This window comes from Austrofundulus limnaeus, unplaced genomic scaffold (assembly GCF_001266775.1).
Source record: "Austrofundulus limnaeus strain Quisiro unplaced genomic scaffold, Austrofundulus_limnaeus-1.0 Scaffold9, whole genome shotgun sequence".
Taxonomy (NCBI): domain Eukaryota; kingdom Metazoa; phylum Chordata; class Actinopteri; order Cyprinodontiformes; family Rivulidae; genus Austrofundulus; species Austrofundulus limnaeus.
This window is the reverse complement of record NW_013952411.1, coordinates 2123905-2130137: the sequence shown is the minus strand read 5'-3', so window position 1 is coordinate 2130137 and position 6233 is coordinate 2123905.

Here is a 6233-nt window from a genome sequence, read left to right as displayed (position 1 = left end):
AGTCTTTCAGCTGATGTTTTTTATCACTTACTGATGTAATAGATCAAGAGATAAAGTCTTTAGGTAATCAGGATAAAAGTTCAGAGTGAATATATTGCAGAATCTCAACACCATTTTTGATAAACAGCTGTGGGTGGAGGGGGAAAAAGAAGTTATGCACAGCATTTGTCCTGCTTTCAAAGAAAACACATGCCTGACATTTTAATGTCTCTCCTCTGTAGCAACTCAGATTAAAGGAAGTTTGACTGAATTTTGTTTTTCCTTAGTAAATGTTTCCCAAACTGTGGTGGGATGTGTGCAGCACAAATATATATTTATACTTTGTGTGGAACATTAATCCAAAAGAAACCAGGTCAATCATTTATAGATGCTTTAATCTTGTTTTTGAATCCAATGATCTATGTAGAGAGAATTAGCGTGTATCATTAGTTTTTGTTTGCTTTATTCTGTGAGGTTGGATGCTGATAAACCCATGGTTCAGGCCAAGTCAGAGCCCTAACAAAATGCATTTATTTAATTAAAGATTGATGTGGCAGCTTCAAGAAACGTCTTATAAAACTACAAGGAACACAAATAGCATGGAAGGAAAAACAGCACAGTGAACGAACGCAGCTCAGAAGACAGAAAACTGAAAACTAAAGACACACTAACGAGGTAACAACACCTGCTAAAGCAAAGACTGACAGACAGGATGGAGGAAAAACACAGACTATGATATTTTCTGGGGTCAGTCAGTGACAGAAAGGCGCTGTAGGGTTTATGTTTAGTAGTAGTTATTTTTTCTGCACAGTCAACAGTGGTAAACTTTATGAGATAAAACACGAAACTTTGGAAATAGTCACACTTTTGAAAAAATCATTTGGCAAATCTGTGACGAGAATATACAATCCTATAGTTATTTCTAGTAATTATCCCTTTATTACTCTTTATAATAGATATAAATGTTCTTAATACCTGATGCTTCCTGCATTGTTTTTGAATTTACAATCTTAATCATATTTTTTTTTATTTCAGACATGCCAACATGCTGTTAAATTTCCTATTGTTGCTCCTCAGTTTATATCCAAAAAGGTGATGTGTACAAAAAATATCTAAAGTGAAACAAAACTGTGAAATTATCATGAGTGTCAAAAAATGCACAGTGATTTATTCTGCACTGCTGACCTTTTGTCTGGTGTTTTGCTGTCAATTCCCTATAACAGCCTTTCCAAGGTGTGCAGATAAGTTAACACACATTCCCCCCCACAGGCGATGCTCTATTGATTTGTAGCCATAAGGCAGCATTCAACCATACTAGTCTGGGAATCCCTACTGTGGATCTTAAAGAGTTTCCGAATCACACAGAGTGAACCTACATTACAGAGTGTTTCAGCTGAACTGAAATCAACTCAAAGCTTAGTGTGCTGCTTTCTCATCACTCTCCTTTTGACATCTCCAGTAATATAACTTATAATCACTGCACGCAAACAATGGTTGATGTAAAAACTCAAAAAACACACTCTCTTGCACACTCAAGACACAAAAAAAAAAGAAGAGGAGGAGGAAGAAGAGGAGCACCGTGATCTGAAACTGGCTGCATTCGACTGACGGCCTGAAACGATGCTTTTGTTCTCAGCGATGGGAGTTCTGACAGCTGGCAGGAGGCAAGACAACTGATCTCCCTGTGTCTGAGACTTCAGTCTTTAAAAAAAAAGGCCTGGTAATTTTTTACACCTTTCAGGGATTTTGGTGTTCTTTAATGACTGAGGAATAAAGTCAAAATGTATAAAATAAATAGGAAAACACTCCAAAACACATTGTGAAAGCCTGTTGTGAACAAATGTTCTGTGGAAAGGTCATGAGCAGGTGATATCTTACCTGTTGTAGATAGCTCTTTGAACTACCTGAGTTTGAAGAAATTTTAATTTATTTTGACCGGATTGATGAGCTAATGGCTAGCCTCACCAAGGGGAAATGCTGGCATCCTAAATCAATTACAAACTTTTCTTTAAGGAATACATGCAAACAGTTGTTCACTACAAGATTACAAGATTGTTCAGACCAGTTTATTATATTCATGCTACTATTCCTGCAGCTCTTATTTGTTCTTGGAGATAGAATATTTTGTAAACAGCTGTAAAACTGACAACAGTTTGCATAAACTGGTAAAAAAAAATGAGAGTTGTTTTAAAGCAACAATTGGCACAATTCAAAATAGTCATTTGATCATTCAAAGAGCTACATCTGATAAGATATTAATGTCTAACCTCACTTCAAAAGATCTGAACTATAACTTTTTGTGAATTAATCCTTAATTTTCTCAACTTATTGTACTGAATCACATTTTTACACCTCTTTTGCTCATCAGGACTGAGAGAGAAAAATACCATACCAGTGCTAAGTTGCATCTATCATTTTGTACATGACATCGTAATATTTCTGCAGAAAAATATCACACAAAACCTAACATTTAAGAAATTGTCAGTATTTTTTAGACTGAAAGGTAACGCAAGAAATGATGAAAGATTATAAGAGCTGCTCAATCAGAATGTCCTCTGAAAGAGATTCACACATGAACTGCATGTGCATCAATCCTTTGGGATTTTTTCTTCCTCTCTCTCTCTCTCTCTCTATGGGTCAGCGTCAGACAGACAGTAATGAAAGCTTTCTCAGAAATCCCTCTGTCTTCAACATCTTTTGAGGCACAAACTCTTTCAGCTCAGTCTGGCTGGGAGATGTACAATGAGCGATAACAGCTGTGAGTCTCGGGGGGACAAATCTGTTAACTCTCATCAAAGCACCACGCTCCTGTTGACAGCGGAACATTTACAAGTCTGAAGTGCCACAATGTCTGTTAAAACAAAAGGTGCTGTTGTTTGAAAGGTTTATAGCAGCAATATATATCTTTTAAATGCAGTGAGTCGAACGATGTCAAACATAAAGTGAAGCCAAGCTAATTAAACAGTGGGAGTGGGAGCGTATTTACTAATTGGCCACATCATTATGACCACCTGCCTCAGTCCCCTTTCACCACCAACGGAAATCAGATTAGAAAACGTTGTGAACAACAAACATTTTGGGGTGTCTAGGATTGTCTGTTACAAAGATTGTCAGCAGATCCTTTGAGTCTTGTGACTTATTGGGTTTCTGTAAACTGGGTTTCTCTCCTACAGAGGCCTTCCAAACTCATCAGACTGGGATCTGAGGGAGTTTGGAAGCTGTTTGAAGTCCTCAGACTCATTACAGCGTTCTTTGAGCTAGCTCTGCCAGGCTGTCTGGATTTGTCTTGGAAAACTCTAGAAGGAGTGTAATTTTACCCATCAATACATAAAGGAACCTCAAAAGGAAAATATAATGCATATATTTCTAAAGATATGTACACTTTACAAATTTACTCATGCATTGACAGATGCACGGCTGCATCCCACCAATTCTCCTTGCAGTCAGAATTGACATTAAGTTTTTGAGCTTCCTGTGTTGTAAATGGTCTATATTCAGTGATTTAATGATCTTCTTGGAAACCACCGTAACAGTCACCAGTGATCCAACACCAAACTAAATATATCAGGGACAAACTTAGAGTCTGGAAAGCTTCAACTGCCGCCTAAATACTGGAAACTAGTTCAGATGCAAAACGAACATCTGAGCTGTGCACAGCAACATGAAGCACTTTACTGTGAATAATAGACGTGTTGGTAAATAATGTCTGTATTTTTTTTACCCCGAGCACAACACCTGTATTATTTTGTGTTTAAGGGACAGATTTAAGACTACAAAAACAGTTTAAAAGGGAGGGAAGATATCATGAAATCAGTTAGGAAAAGTGTGTTTTAATCTGATGGATGAGGCCTGGTGAAACTTTATTTCAGCCCACGTAATGTTTTGGTCTGAAGGTTTATCTTTTTGTGGGGAAGCTCTTTGGTACATGTCCAAAGCAAAACTGTGGTTTGATTTCATGCTTTTCCTTTATTTTCCAAAGAACCAGCACAAGAGACGCTTTTGAGGTCTTATTTGATTTGCAAAATGATTCTGAAACCAAGGAAAATATATTTCTGATCCCTGTGGTGCTGATTAGCAGCTTAGCAATATATCATTCCTAGTGTCCCCTGAGAGAATTTAAATATCGAAAGATGTTTGCACATTATCATCTGAAAGAAATACTCTCCATGTGCTTTTGGTACTGCTTGCTTGTCAGTAATTTCAGCATGAAAAATGTATTTTAATATTAGAATTTCCTCCAATATGACATTTTCATTACTTCTCAAATGACAACAATGTTAAATATGGGATAAAATTCACTTAATCATTATATTTTGGGGTCCAATATTTAAAAGGAGAAAAGGTTTCAGTGTGTCTGTTGACTGTCCTTAAGACTCAGCTGTAGTTTGTGTTTAGCACTACTTACTAAATGCTAACATGCCTAACTAAGCTGGTAAGAACTCTAAGCATAATCCTCTGCATGCTGGGATTCAGAGCATTATCGTTGTGATCATTTCCACTAATGATGATGTGCTGCAGTAAGTAGCCTCACAGATGCGCTCATATCGCTGCAGACTGATTCAATAACTGATTCTATAAAGTTCAGTGTTGTTTTTACTGTCCATATGGTTTCCTCACTGTACCTCCAAGGAGGAACGGTGGACTCTTATCAACTGGTTTGTGTGCAGTGTGCTTGCTATAAATTCTTAGAATGTTTTCTGAAGACAACAGCCGGGCTTGTTAAAGATAATGACCTGCTGATAATGAGCAGACAGCTTCCTCTCATATTTGACCGTGTCTGTCTGCAGTAATTGTGTGTGTGTGTGTGCATGTGTGTGTGTGTGTGTGTGTGTGTGTGTGTGTGTGTGTGTGTGTGTGTCTAAAAGACTCCTGATATTCATAACAGCAGAACCACTAAGTGTGTCTCTCTTTACGGAGCTCTAGAGAGCCTTTGTGCACAGCCTGCCAATTTTCTGCCCTCATATTGCTGCTGATGGGGGCCCCCAAAGGCTGCAAAGAAAGTAGAGCCCTGTGGAGTGTGGTGACCTGTGTCCACTCCCTCCTGCGGTCCGTGGCGATACAATTGCACGACAATGGAAATTCAATCAGGAGATGTAAGAACAGAGAGAGAGCAGAAGCTGCGCTCCTGTCCCTCTCCGGCTGAGCTGGTAATCGATGAAAAGGGAAACTTTAAACACATCTGGATTGAAGAAGCGGCAGGACAGTTTGGAGGACAGACTCGCTTTTTCCTGCGCTGTGAGTACAAGTATTGCATTCTTTCTTTCTTTTTTGTCTTTGTGTGTTTGCATTTTGAATGCTACTGATTCTGAACGTGTAAAGTTGTTTCAGGGCAGGACTGGAAAAACCGTTTGGAGTGAAATAGTTTTGCCAGAGGAACTGATGTTTTTGACAGTCTGTGTTTTGTCTGTGTTTGGTGTACATGACTTATGTTGTCAAAGTAGCCATCTATTGTTGGAGGGTGCTTTTGAGTCCGATTGTCAGAACGGTAACATGCATCAAGCAGCACGGAGCAGCTTTCAAGAAAGAAACATAAATGGTTGTTTGTTGGCATGATTTCTCACGTGTCATTTTCTCAGGAACAATCCCCCACCACCCCGATATTTTTCTTTTATCCAAACCTGTTTCTTCTTACTGACACTGTAACTGTTGCAACTTCACATTCATACATGAGTGCAACTGAAATAAAAAGTACAATACACAAAAGGCCTTTTACTGAGTTGGAATAGAAATKGCTTTTATTCCATCCATGGATTGATGGATTGATGGATGGAATAAAAACAATTTCTACACCATCCAACAGAAACTGTCTTGCAAACTTTGGGAATAAAAGTGTTAAATTTAGCAACTGCTTTATTCTGAACAAAATCCACACCATTGACGAGACCTCCAGCAGATTCAGACTGTTGGTTATGAGAACAAGACAGAGACTAAGACAAATACAAGTTCTGAAAAAACAGTTTGTAACAATAATGGTACAGTTAGATTAAAGATAGAGGATTGAAGAGAAGCTACAGCATTCTGTAGCAGCATTTTTAAAGGAATGAATCACTTGAACAGAAAAGGAACATTCTGTGCCCAATCTTGAACTAAGAGAGGGGACCTGCCAGCTAAACCAACATTTTATCCAAATTAATAACCTGGTAACTAAAACTTAAGTAATTATGTTTGAAAATTTAAAAAAAATATGAAAACAGCAACAGATGAGAAAAACATCGAATCCTTGTTTTCCTTCTCCTTTGGTAGAAGCTTTTCAG